The following is a 15486-nucleotide window of genomic DNA, read 5'->3' on the forward strand; positions in this document are numbered from 1 at the left end:
TGCCCGCCCAGATTGGGCACAATTCACACTAGGTGACAGACAATTTTTGTACATAGCAACTGTCCCCTTCAGAATCTGTTCACTATTGTTTAGACATTGCCCACATGTGTCCTTTGGACACTTCCAAATTAAGATACAAATTAATGAAATAACACACCCATTCATTGGTCAAGTTATAATTAACACAACAAATATTAGGTACTTAATACAACAAATCAATAATAATCATTTGCAACATAGAATCAACATTTAATATAATTGATATAGTTAACATAATAAAAGATTTAATCACAACAAATCAAGTTAGTTAATAGAATAAATATAATTGAGACCAATTGTAGCACGGCTAACACTAAATATTACACAATTATATACACCAAATTATCATTCACTAAGTAATACATCAAGTTACTATTAGTTAATTAGACACACGTAAAATTACTATTAGTTAAATAACACACAGATCTAATTACTACTAATAATTTGACATATTATTTTAGCATCAGTTTTAAATCTTTGACACTATTAATGATAGTGACAAATACAATAGAGAGTATGGGAGTTGGACCCCTTCACCATGCTAATTGCTACATGGACCTACTGAGCTCTTTGCGGGAAGGTGGAAAGAGGGAAAAAATCCAAGTTGCACTACCCCTCTTTCCACATTTCCACTGGCAATGTAGACCATGGGTATTTTTAGTAATTTCCATCTTCCACATCAATCTCTTTTGCAAAACTACTATCTCCAAATGTAGTATCACATTTGCGTTTTCTCTCTCTCTAAACATGCTTTGAGCAATGTTGCCCCTTCAAGTTGCTCCACCAAGTTGATTGTATCCTAGCTCAGGCTTTACTGATTGCACCCCATGAACTAGTTGTGTGGTATCTATATTGATCAATGTAGCAACCTCTACTAGTCCAATCCTTAAATTCTTTTGGTGATCCACATCACATCGAGGTGCACTGCTATCTCCCTCAAGCTTTGCTATAGCTTCATGTATCCAAGCATCACCAAAATTGTCTCTGTGTACACAATGCACATATCATGTAAAACAAGGCATGTTGCTACCATCTTTGGGACATTTTGTAGGAGCACATCACACCTCTTCAGTAATATGCAAAAATGAGCTTTAAGGATTCCAAAGGCTCTTTCAACTAGCATACAATGACTTGAATGCATATAGTTCCAATAGTAACGTTTTGGATATAGTCCATCTTTACTACCCTTGAAATGCGGTAGCATCCAAAAGCCTCTAGGATATGCACAATCACCAAGAAGACAATACTAACCCAAAGCACCATTCACACATCATTGTCCTAAATTAGTACGTTGAAAAACATTCCAATCATGCATCGAACATGTCGAAATGATGTCATAGTCCCAAATAAGACAAATCGCAGCCATCGTGAGTTCAAGAATTAGTGAGTTGGATCCCCCCCTATTGAAATAATCCTCATGGTTTTGTCTTGGGGTAATAATTGGTATATGATTGCCATCCACCACACCAATAACAAAAGGTATACTTTGAATGTTGTGAAATATATATGCAAATGATGGCATTTGTTGTGCACTTGGCTATTTTATATACATGTAGTGCAATCTTGATATCATCATTGCATCACAAAAGTCCAACACAAACATAGACTATATTAATGATGTTGAGACTCCATAGTAAGTCGTAGGTTTGAGCCACTTGTTATAAGCCGATGTAAAACAATACAAACCCGCTTCTTAACAGGTACTAATCTTCGATAATTTGTGCTTCTACATTGCATTTGTGGTGCCAACTTTGTGACTACATACTCAAAGGTACTTCTAATAGCACGTAGTCTACTTTTAAACATTTGACTCAAAAACTCCCTAGAAGTCCTTGCTCCATAAAAGTTTGAGGTCTCAAATAAGCCCAACATGCTTGATGATCATGCTTTTGATAACATATCCTTCTGTGACGAGCTACAAAGTCTCGAGCCATACATTCCATTAGAAAATGCAAATGCATAGTGTCTTCATCACCATTATCCACATCACTTATTATAGTAATAGCTCAACCATGGCAATGACAATAATTATGATACCAATGACACAAACCACCATTACAATATTGCCATCCATAACTTGTCAAACCACAAAAAATGACTTAATAGGTTTTTGAGAGATTATCTTCATGCAATCACACTTTGAATATTTAAAAAAAAAAGACTAAAGGAACAAAAATAATCACATTGCTCAATCCTATTTCAAAATTTTAATTACATCTAGTAGAGTAGACATCGAAGATGTAAGTGTGTCCATTATTGCAAGTGTTCGTTCCTCAAAGAATTTCTTGTATTTAGAGTTTTCTTTTTGGTTGGTTACCATCAAACGAGCAATGCTAGCCATGTCACTAAGTGACTTGTCTATCTTCCCATCTTTCTTATGATGTGTACCTTGAGAAGTTACTTGATCTAGCTCAAATTTTGGAGGCTTATTTGATGCAGTATCATCTGAAACATTCATGATTGGATTGATGGAAATGATTGTGGTATTGTCTTTGGATGAGGACACACCACTCATAGTGGATGCATGTGTATCACTTACAACATTTCCTTGATTCCACATGTATTCATCCACAAGATCGTACCATTGGCAAGTGATCTTGTGATCATTGCTTGATATGGCATTGTATGCATTGTCTTTTCGATAGGCATTGTATACACATCCCCACTACTTTTTGCATGCCTCACCATCATTGTCAAATTCAGGAAACAAGGATGCAAGTTGTGTAGCCACCTTGGACTACATGTCAATGCCCCGCTTGGGTGGCTTGGAGAATTCAGTATTCACTGACCCTCGTATATGTATAACCTATAAAATCCAAGCATCTTTCCATCAAGGAACTTGTTTTCCTTTGTGCCTTCTTCAGTTTGGGTGGCTTTGGCATATCGGCTTGACATGCTAGAGCTTGTTATGTGTACTGCTTATGGGCTTGTGGTGTTGCGGACACTTGGGAATCCATGACTTCAACTTCAAAGCATGTATATTGGGTTGGCTCAAAAGAGCTTCTTGCATGAGATCCTTGTGGAGGAGGCACTTGTTGTATTAGTGAAGGAGCATGTTGAGGGCTATGGGCAAAAGGCCACACAATGGCCTTCTAATATGCATGTGTGAAAGACTCCATGCATGATTGTCTGGGCCTTTGAAATAGTGCGAATTGGGGAGGACAAGGGGGAGCAATCAAGGGTGGCTTGGAAAGGCCACCATTGGAATCCCACCAAATGCACTTTGAGTTGGGATAGGGGTAGGTTGTGGTGTTGCATGGAAATACATCATGTCATTTTGTTAAGCATCAGATCTTGACTCATTTGAGAAAGGAAATGCTAGTTCTCTTGTTAAAGTGTTTCTGTCTTGTGAGTCCATTGGGTCTTGGCTCCTACTTTAAACATGGTTCATAGTATTGACATTTTAATGAAATCTTGATTGATGGTTCATTCAAATTAGTTGAATATTACTAATGTTTCAATGGTTGCTCAATTGATAAGATCACTAACAACATATGATATTGGCATTTAAAGATGGATGAGGATTATATTTCAATGCCACACAATGAACATAGCAAAGAAAATTTACACTTTTTCTCATAAGCACCATAGCGTTGTTGAAAAGATCTCACGTGGTTTTAAACCGTTTATAGCAAGAGATTAGATTCATCCTCTGAAAGCAAACTTTTTCACTCAACATAATGCAATGTTCATTAACAAAGTACAGAAGCGTTTGGCAATGGAAGCAACATACAAACTAACTGGTGGAGAGCTCCAAAAATATCATTTTTCATACCATGGAAAATTTTTTGAATGGACGAGATACTTTTTCCTGAAACATAACCATTTATTGAGCAAACCCTAAATCCCATTGTCCACTCACTTTCATGACATTGTTATACAGAGTTCCCTTATTATCAAACACTCAAATAAAAGAGATTAGATGCAGCAATTGAAATCAACCCTCTTCACTCAACACAGTACATCGATTGAAAGCAAGCATCTTTAGCGATTGAAAGACATTAGAATAATTGGCTAAAAGCATACTTCTTCCATTGCTTCCCAAAGCACTTTGATGAGATGCAATGAACATGAACGCCTTGGATGAGAAAGATGGAACATCGTATGTATATTCATGCTCTTAAAAATAACAACAACATGAAACCCCCCCCCCTCTGCATGGCCTCATAACATCATGAGATAGCATTATAAAAGACTGTTGAAGGGAGGATGTTCAATGCATACCTGGATGCTGACAATGACGCTATTGAACTGGCATTTGAGATAGTAAATCCATAGGCAATGGTGATCTAGCAGCATGAAAAGGATGGATCAGACATGCAGAAAAATATTGGATTGATAGAAGTCCTTGCTGAAACAAATGCAGAAACGAGAGGCATGATTTATGATTGATCGAATGAGACGGACGAGCACAAAGCGCTGGATGCTATCGCGCAGAGAGGAGAGGGATGAACAAATGGAAGAGCAAAGGCTGCATTGCATAGAGAGGAGACGTTCTTGTAAAGATATGGAGCGACGAGAACCAATGCAGCTCTGCTCGTATTGGCCCAGGAAAACCTCGGACTGTTTTGTCCAGGCCAGCAGGCCAACTTTCCCACCCACATTTGGGAGAAAAGAGGGCGGGGGAGCATTAGGCTGGTTACACACCAAATGGACACAGTTTGTAATAAATAAATAAAATAAATTTATAATTTTTTTGATTGGTTACAAATGCAAAAAAGTGCACCCTTGTTTGCCACTTTAGAATGTGGGCAGGGGAGACTTCCCGTCCAAAAATGAGCGGGGAGTTCACCTGTTTAGTATGTAGACAACAGGTCATGTCCTCTCTAGTATGTAAAGGACTGCGGATGCCTAACCCTTAAATAACTGTTTTGATTGGTTAAAGCTTACAAAGTGGGCATCCATTATTTGGTGTGTAACCAGCCTTAAAGGGGGAGCCCAAGGCTATACATGTGCACACTTGTGGTGTGTAACCACCATGCCGACAGTTCGTTCCAAGGTCGCCTCCTATTGGTCAACACATTGTCAATCTAGGCAGCCTCAATTTGAGTTCTCCTTCACAATGGACTCTTAGCTTTTTAGGTCCTGAATGTCTATATCTTCCTCATGCTTCTTATGCTGCTTTTTGGCCCATCTTTTAGTGTCCCTCTCTAATTCGATTTCATGTTTGTTTCGTTGTTTTTTTTTTTTTGGCATCTAGTGGGGTGCTCAGTGGTTTTATGTTTGTTACTTGAAACAAAAGTTCACAATTTAAACCTTCTAATTGATCGATAGTTACCTATTAAGAGATTGCTTCATTTCAACATGTCCAAACATGCCACCAATAAATGCTTCTAAACCAATTCCATACTTGTGGGGGAATCTTGTATATGTCCCACAATAGCAGCTCTTTACAAGATATGGTCATTTGGTGGTAAGGGCCGATTATGACCTGTAGACAATTCAACATATTAGTATTAGCCTTATAGTTTTGAAATAGGTGGGGAATAGTTTCTTTATTTTTTCTGCACCTAGGGAAAATACCGTTTCCTATTTCTATTTTCTTTGCTCTACTATTAGTCTACATTGCCTTGAGTAGAATCAATCACACAAGACATGAAGCTTTAGGTTGTATGCTTGAACTCCAAATCATTTGAAATCGATAAGACCATTGGTGGTAGTTCTAGTTGGCCCCATCTTTGGTTTAGCTTGTTATTTGGTTTGTTGGGGTTTTTCCTAAGATTGGGTGGAGGAAGTAGGGGCTCATTATCTAGCCACAGGATGCCCCTATGATTGAGCTTCATATCCTATTGTATGGTCTTACATATGGTGGGGCCCCAACAACTGACCCATTGGAGAATGAGTTGTAGTTTCTCATCCTTGAGGTTGTATTATTGCCTAATAAAATGTTGTGTATGCTAGATGGCCAAATGGAGAAAGCCTTATCAATTCCTTATAGGGTTGCCAAGTAGACCACGGAATTTTGCTAATATCAAAGTAGTCTTTGGCATTTTCTAAGTAGTATAATCACGGGTTCATGATCCTTCCACCTTGGGATTTTCTTGAGTTCAAATATCTTGCAGCAATGTAGGATTCACATAGCCAAGTCTTCCTCACAATGGCTAAAGGCCCTTGGCATCCATTTTTGTAGTTAGTTAGTTTTCTAACAAGATCAAGTTAGGTAGACATTGCCCTTGCTCATCCTTGGGCTTAGTGCAACCTTCCCAAGTTACCTTAGGAAATTTTAATTTCTCATTGTTGCTTGACCAGATGAATTTTTTGGCAAGACTTTCCAAGCTTTTCATGCCAGCTTTGGATAGCCTCTTGCCCAAAAGGAAATAGATAGTAGAAGATATTAGCATGTGCCTTAGCATAGTAAATCTACTAGCAAAATTGAAGTATAGTCCTTTTAGATATTCAAGCTTTTTTAAAACTTTGTTTAGAACCCAATCCCATCTTTGCTTTAGATTCACACCAAAACCCATTGGGATGTCGAGTTGTCTAAAAAATTGACATTATTCTACTGGTTTGCATCCTTCATTTAGGAGCCATTTTGGTGGTAAGATGATTAGAGTCTTAATACCATTTTTGGAGGGGTTCACTATTGAACTTGAAGCTAGATAGAAGTACTTTATGCAATCCTACAAAGAACAAATTGATTGGGGGTCATTATCGACCAATCCGTTTGTGTCATTTGCGAATTGATTGAGGACCATACTTGAGTTATCCGGGAGTTAGCCCTCTTAATTTGCTTGAGTTGACTAGGAGTTTAATCTCTCTTAATCCACCTTCTTTTACTTGATTTTCAATTAGCCTTGGCATTAGTTGAGATGGCAAACAAAGGAGGAGCTAGAGGACAACCTTGAATTATAGATCTGAAATGGGGGAAAGGGGCTGATAATTCACCATTCGCAATAATTTTTGTACTTGCATTACCAAACAAAGTACTTACATACTTGATGAATATTTTTCCCAACCCCATGTCTTGGAGGGATTATAGCATGAAGCACTAATCTATCTTGTCATAGGCTTTCTCAAAGTTGATTATTTAAACAATCAATCATGTTTCTTTTTTTAAAGAAAATTCAAATACTACAAGGAATCAGGCCCTCCAAACAAAGTACTTACATACTTGATGAATATTTTCCCCAACTTCATGTCTTGGAGGGATTGTAGCATGAAGCACCAATCCATCTTGTCAATTGCTTTCTCAAAGTTGATCATTTAGATAATGAAATCATGTTTCTTTTTTTGAGTAAATTCAAGTACTACAAGGAATTAGGCCCCCATGGATGGCCTCATTTATACATTTTCATAATTGAGAGAAAAAAAACTCATGGCCACATCGATGGTCCTCAAAACAAGTGCATTAGGAGACCTACATCCAAAATCACATTTATTCTGTGACTTAAAAACATGATTTTTAATGCTTTTTTATACATGACAAAGCCTATAATTTTCATCTTAATTTAAACATATTTTTCAATGTGCTTAGACATATAAATTTAACATGCATTTTAATGCTATTATAAATGCACTCTATGCAAAAAAAAACTAGGGAGTTGTTCATTGTTGAGGTGTATCCTATAGCCATAGTTTTGCAAGTAGGAACTTCTTGGTCTTTTTTAAAGCCCTTCTTACATATTCATTGGGTTGAGTGTCAACTTTACAAATTTTATGCACATATTAGCAGAAGATTAAACACATTCACAAAGATTGAGACAATTCAATGTAGACAAAAAAAAAGACCAAGAGTAACTTGTATAACTTGAAAATAACCAAGAGTAGCTAGTATTGTTAAAAATATACAAAAGATGTGTACATGATTTTGAAGCGAGCTAGTATTGCTTTTAGTACCTAATAGGCTAAAATGTACATCAAAAATCACATGCCTCGTGAAGAGTCGTCACCATCATCCCCTTCCTCTATATCATCACTCTTATAATCCTTATCACTATCTTGCCCTTACTCATGGTGCTCTTTGCTCTAATCTGCATCATCCATGCTCTGCTTACTTTCTCTCAACTATATCATTAGGTTTTTGTCCTTAGAGATGCAAAAAATTCAAGCTTAGAATAACTTAGAAATTTCAATGCATTTAACAAAAAGACAATTTAACAAATTCTCTCTACCATGATTTTATGCAATTACTGCTCTCTTATGATGCTATTATACATTTTTTATCAATGGCATATCTAGCCTAAATAAGCATGAAATGTCCCCGCAATGAAGTTCTTATCACATACATGCATGCAAAAATTATTACAAGGATAATTAGGTATACTAAAGGCATAAGTTTTTGAAGAGCTAGGGGAGCCTAGGATGTATATGAGTTCTTCTTGGAGGACTTTGACATATACCTCATGCATCCTATACCTAATAATAGAAAATTGAAAGCTAGAGTGGAAATGGAAGCACAAGTAGAAGTAAGAGCTATGGGCTAAAAGTAAGGCTTGATGGTATTAAAAAAGGGCCAACTTGAGCTCTATCTTCATTGCACATATATGAAGAGTCCTTCGGAATTTTAGAGGGAATCACATGAAGGGAAATGAACTTTGATATGAAACTGAAATTTTTCTTTGAAGTGCACTACTATTCTTTAGGCTAGAATAAATGTGGGACCACCTCATGTGAAAGAGGTGGTGACATTACTTGGTGGAGTAGTTGAGTGCTTCAAGTTTGATCTAATGCACCATTCACACACACATGTGTTACACTAGACACTCCACTTTCAACATGCATGCTTACTGACTTTATTGGATTGTCCCTGATCTAGCTCTGCTACGTCATTCTTGCTCTTAGAGATCTAGAGGCCATTATAGGGCTCAGAGGGAAATTGCAAGTAACTCTTTCTTGTTGTGTTGTGCTATGAGGACCCCAAGGAGCAAGGTTGCTACTAATTGAGCCTCACCAAAGCCCACATCAAACAACAAGGAGGGCATGTCAAAATCTCCCCATAGTATCAACAAGGATTTGACACTGCCATTGAAAGATGAGGTGTAATAGAAAAGCACTCCAAGCACAAGAGCAAGTGCTAAGCATTGCAAGTTGGTTGAGCTGAGCAAACCTTTGTTATCTTCGATGACAAGGAGACCAAGTCTATCAGTATTCCAAGAGGTGAGTGGAGAGGATGATCAATCCAGCTTTTACTTTACATGGAAGCATGCATGTAGTCTCTAATCAATCTTGTATGGCTAGTGAATATGGGTTATTTTCTAGTTAAATTCCATACACATGCTAAATCTTGATAAAGGTTGGTGTTTGGTTTGATTGAAGATTATGCGCATGTTGTGATTATTAGAAGACGTTGTATGAAATTTTGCATTCATGAATAGTTTTCAATTGATTTTGATCTTAACTATATACTTTTGCATGTTGTGAAATTCTAGATATATAGAATCAAATTAGGCATATTCCTAATTTGCATGCTATTTGAATGTAACTAAGCATATAAGAATGTATGCGATGTACTATAGATGTTCTTTTCTAATTTCATGAAACCATGCATGCTATGAAATGTGATTATGTAAAATACATATAGTACCAAATTTGATACTCTGGAGTACCAACCTTTATACTACAAGTTGCCACTTTGAATATATGGCACCAAAAATATATTATGAAAGTAAATTGTCAAGTTTTAGTAAGTAGTTGTTTTATATGTACAAAGTACAAATATGTACTTTCTTAAAAGGGATGAGAGGGTCTTTCTAATTTCTTTTTATTTTTTCAAATTTTAGGTTTTAAAAAATGAAAGAATATCCTCAGTAAACAAAATTTTGGTTTACATCAGAGGACTTGCATGAAGAGTATGGGTTGAATCTTGAAGGAAAGCTTCCAAATGATCTACCTCTTGGCTAGTGGGGCTGACAGTCTTCAAGTACAAGTACCTAAAAATTTCATAGATCTATCTAAATCATTTGCATCCACATTTGATTGACAATTGCAAAATTTTGTATTATAAATTTTATGAAGGCCCCCCTACATGTAGTGAAACAACCAACAAGTTTGCATAATGCCATGCTTATGAAAGATGCCACGCATCCATAAAATACCCTAAAGACGATAAGGTGACATGGGCCCACTTTCACAAAGGTGTGGTGAATATATGTGGGACCAAGACTGGAGGGTTGGAGCAAAAAATTGAATCATGGAGAAGGCTAAACCTTGCATCCCAAGGAGATCTCCCCCATTCTAACAAGAAGTCTCACATGATACAAAGTGGAAAAACATGTGTACATAAATAGAGCATCTATAGATAGAGATAGTGGTTGGTTATGTTCCTGATTTGGAGGCATTACATAGAGCTAGTGGTTGATTATATTCCTCATTTGAAGCGATTACTTGAAAAAGGATGACATAGAACTTGGGGGAGTTTCCAAGACTTATAGAGCTCAAGATTTAGGCAGCATGAGATATTCTATTTGAAGATGTTGTTATGGTGGTTTTGAAAATTACCTTGTATTAGTGGTGTTTTTAGGGTTTAAGGGTACTTGCTGGTACATGTCATCTGGTACTACTTACTAGTGGATTTTAGCACTGGTTCATAGATAATTTTGGTCCCTCTGAGGGTTTGGTAGTACAGAAAATTATTGTATGGAGAAAGATTTTGGCTTTACTCATAGTTTTGATAGTTTTGATAGTGTTGCTAGCTTTGATAATTTGGGTTCTTCTAACTATTTTGGTAGTAGTTATAGTTTTGCAATCTTATTTGTTCTCAAGTCATTATGGTTGTGGCTTAGTACTATTGGATACTTCTTTGTATTGCCAATTGCATGTTTGGTTTAGGGTATTTATTTAGTACTAATTTATTCTATTTGAATCCCTTTAGTACAGTTGGATACTTTTTGGTACTTGGCTAAATTATTGTTAGGGTACTTCTGGTACTTTGGATGCTATCTTTTGTTATTTGGTCTATGGTACTTTTAATACTTTCTAGTACTTGAAGCTTTTGGGCACTTTTGGTATTGTCTAGCTTATGGTAATTTTGTTACTTATGGTATCATTTGACTGGCAAGTGTGGAACTTAATATGTAAGGGGTTTATATCTCTAATCCTTTGATATGCTTTTGTAAAAATACTATGAAAAGTTTCAAATTGACAATGCAGAAGGATAGCTCTAGTTAAATTTTGTCAACAACCCCATAATTGCAAATGTGAAGAATGGAATGGCATTCACCTTGTTGTGAAGGTCTCATGTTGTGGATGCTGAGAATACCATCCATGTCTTTGGGTCTTGTGCTATTTTAGGGGAGGCTTTGGAGTCCTCTTACGTTTTTTCTAGCTCCATGCTTTCTTGTCAATATAAGTACTATCATTTATGCTTTATTGTTCTTTTATAGACAAGTGACACTTGTCTAAAGTTTAGTTGTAATACTATTATCCCTATCGAGGTAAAGGCTTAGATTACTAGGTATGATACTTTAAAGAGTATGTGGACAATGTTTTGCATGAAGTTGTTTTTGTTGAAATATCAGAGTGGGAGCATGAGAAGGTGTGCACAAGAGGAAGAGAGAGCTCAAGTAGAAGAAGAAGATCTTGCTTAATGAGTTGTTCACAAGTACAATTGGTACACACTCTCTCACTTTGAGAGTGACCTCTAGGCTATTTAAATAGCCTCTATATGGCTAGGTTTAGGGTTTCTCACTGCCCTCCAATCCATTCACAGTCCTCATGCTTATCTCTCAACACCCCCCTTCAATGCTAGAGTGGCATTGGACTACAATACATGTTAATGTTCCCCCCACGCTCAATCAAATTGGATTTCTTTATAAATCATGCTACAAGAGTGCTTATAGATAGAGGATTTATAGATTTAGAAGAGTCAATCATCAAATATTTTGGAGATAAAGTTGGCCTCCAGTTCTTTTGGTCCTTAGGGGTAGTAGGGCATTTACTAGTAATATGCCTTGTCTTCTTACATTTGTTGCACTTCATCTTGTGAGGATATTTTTTCCAATAGTTGCCTAGAAGATGTCCCTTTTTATTGCAAAATGAGAATTTAGTGGAGATAGTATGAACAAAGTGTCACTCACAGGCTATTAAAGTAGATGCTTGACTAGTGGTGCCTTATTTATGATTTTTTTTCTTCTCATCCAAACAAGATTGGATGGTGCTTTCCAAGGATGGATTAGGGATATTTGTAAGAGTAGTTACAAGGGTTGGGAATTGATCCGAGAAAATCACAAAAAAATATTTGTCTAACACTTTTTTGATTTTTTGTACATTTGGAGGTTTGAAATAAAGAAGAGGGTGGGAACAATCTCTTGGAAAATCCAATAAATCATTGGATGGAAATATTTCATGGATCGGTTTACCAAGGGGGGGTGAAGAGTAAATATCAATGGAGAAAGGTGAAGGAAAAATGTGTAATGTGAAAAAAAAAGACATGAAATAGATTTGGAGCCATCCAAAGGGCATGTGAGACTCATAATGTCATGGCTTTGGAACCTTATGATAATTCAAACAAATGGGACCCTTCTTGGAAGCATTAGTGGAAGAAAAATCAGGCACATGATTTTGTAAGATTTTTAAAAAATACTTCCACTCCGATCCAAAAAAAACTTTTCAACATGAAAGTTGTAGCGCGTGAGCTGAAGTTTTGGCTGGTATTTTTTTATGATTTTTTGGAGCTATGAATCGAGCGATATGGCCAAAATGATGGACGCCAAATTTTTCCAAATGCGGTGGAGACCACCTCCCAATTTTATACACACCCACACTTTCTTTCCCACACTTAACACTTCCATAAAACATCATTCATTAGACTCCCGACCCTTTTTTCTCTCTTCTCCTCTCTCTCAAGCTAATAAACCATTAGAATTCCCCTCCTAAATCACCCTCAAATCATCCTTAATTGTAGTAGTAATGTATGAATTCTCACTACTCTCTCTCCATTATTGCTAGATATGATCTTATTTTATGAAGATTCTCTATATTTTTTTTATAGGAGGGCTCTTGGACTCAAGCTATGGGGAGGAGAATGGAGACAACTCACATAGGAGGGCTCTTGGACTCAAGCTATGGGGGGAGAATGGAGACAAATCACCTATGATGGAACTTGATTAAGTACAAAATTGGTCAACAAAACATCTAGATGGAGCTTTCACATTGGTGGAACCGCCTTAGTGTAGCTTTGGTGGTGTTAATTCCTATTATATCTTAACATCCTCCCTAAACACCCTCAAGGCCTATATAAAGAGGCCTTCTTCTTTGTAATTTGCAAGAGAGAGCCAAGAGGCCTTCTTCAGCCCTGTTGAGCCTTCCCCATTCTCTCTCATGAGCTTATGCAGTTCATTCCCTTTCTATAGCTTATGCATGCTCTATAGTGTAATAAGCCCATGCTATTGGTATCCATATTGTGTATATATTGTGTATATTGGTTATGTCTTGAGGGTTCTCCATCTCTTGTGCCCTCTTAAGTTTTATTGATTCATCTATTTTTTGTAGTCCTCTCTCTCTCTCTCTCTCTCTCTCTCTCTCTCTCTCTCTCTCTCTCTCTCTCTCTCAGTTTTCCTTTCTTCTCCCTCACAAGCTCCTCTCCCTCTTGCATAGCGTCCTAGTCCACTCTTCCATGACTAGGTGGTGCCCTTACCTCATTCACTTTGTGGCAGAAGGGAGTTTGGCATAGTGTACAGGCTACCATACCGAATTTTCTTCGTCAGGAATGCCTTTTTTACAACTTGGAAGAGAGTTGCAATAGCATATGCATCATGAATTGGAACTTGAACAAAGAATAGTTGTGTCATGAGCCCTTTCATGTGTGAGATGAACTTACCCAATTATTCTCCTTGTATATACTCAAGGCTTAAAATTTTGATATTAAGGAAACTTTTAGAGTTCTTTCCTCTAGCCCCATAAAGCTTTAAAATTTTATCCCATTTCTCCATCAATTCTCAGTCCATATGAACATTGCTAACCTCATCAAATGCAAAAAAAAACTATTTTCTTTGTAAACATGTCATTATCGTGTATTTTTTATTATTTCGAGTTTTGAAACTTGTTGCGGGTTTGCAAACCAGGGCCCGTTTGATGCTCAGCCCTCCTCCACACTACCATCTTCAGCCCACCTTTGATTTGGAAGCAATTTGATACCATGTTGAACGAGCATTCATCAACCGGGCTTCATTCTTTTTCACACACAGTAACTGCCCCTTGCAAGAGAGAGAGGGAGAAAAGAGAAATACTAAAAAATGAAATTTTTAAATCCTCCATTAAAATGGGCAAGCTTGCAGCCATCTTGTTCCTCTCCCTGCCCTGATTGTGAATTTCCCTCTCTCTCTCTCTCTCCAAACGGGTTTGAATTAGAGAGGCAACAAGCAAAAATGAGGAGGCATATTGACGCTTCCCTCTATTCGACAGTTTTTGTAGTAGTTTCAAGGCTTTTATTAAGCCTAAGGTTTAAAACATTAAAATAACCAGTTCATCTTATTGTGTTCACACTGTCCTGCAAGTGGATTTTTCAATTTTGAAGGCCCAAACGAACTCTGATCTGCAATCCGATTGGACAGGCGGATTCGTGGCGTCGAACTCCATCAACCTGGCCTCTCCCACACACTTTACGGCTTCCCAATTCGGTAGCTGCTTTATAACACCGAACCTTGCGGGGATTAAATGGAGGGTCAAACGACCTCTGATTGGATGAACCGAGACGTGTTGGATTCCTGATGTCAAAATGCATATAGAAAATCTCTAGCTTGGCCATCTGCCATCGTTTGATTTTTCATAAAAATGGGCTCTTTAACACCTCTGGCATTTTTCAGCTCCAAAAAGAGCTTCAACACTTCAAGAACGGGTCCAAATCAAGTCCTAAAATCTAGCTCTCATTGGCGACCAACGGTCCTTTTAAAGAGCAATTTTTCCTATTTTTCCTTATTTATTATCAATAAAAATGGAAGAAAATTAACATTATTTCAGACTTGTGGCTCTTGAGTCTTTAAACAGCAAACATGTAGATTTTATTGGTGTTTTGTTTCATACTTTTTCGATTTTAAGCCCAAAAACCCCATTTTTACTCTAAAAACCATGCTTTTCGGATTTTTTCATTTATTTCCCACACTTTAAGTGTATATTTTTTGATTTTTTTAATTATGAAAGACTAAAACCAACAACAAATAACATGTCCATCAATTTTCAGCCCATATGAACATTGCTAACCTCATCAAATGCGAAAAAAAAACCATTTTCTTTGTAAACATGTCATTACCGTGTATTTTTTATTACTTCGGGTTTTGAAACTTGTTGCGGGTCTACAAACCAAGGCCCGTTTCATGCTCAGCCCTCCTCCACATTGCCATCTTCAACCCACCTTTGATTTGGAAGCAATCCGGTACCATGCCGAACGAGCATTCATAAACCGGGCTTCATTCTTCTTCACACACAGGAACTGCCCCTTGCAAGAGAGAGAGGGAGGAGAGAGAAAGATTAAAAATGAGATTTTTAAATCCTCCATTAAAATGGGCAAGCTTG

This window comes from Lygodium microphyllum, chromosome 29, assembly GCF_053477565.2.
Source record: "Lygodium microphyllum isolate KBCC chromosome 29, Lygodium_microphyllum_v1.1.10, whole genome shotgun sequence".
NCBI lineage: Eukaryota > Viridiplantae > Streptophyta > Polypodiopsida > Schizaeales > Lygodiaceae > Lygodium > Lygodium microphyllum.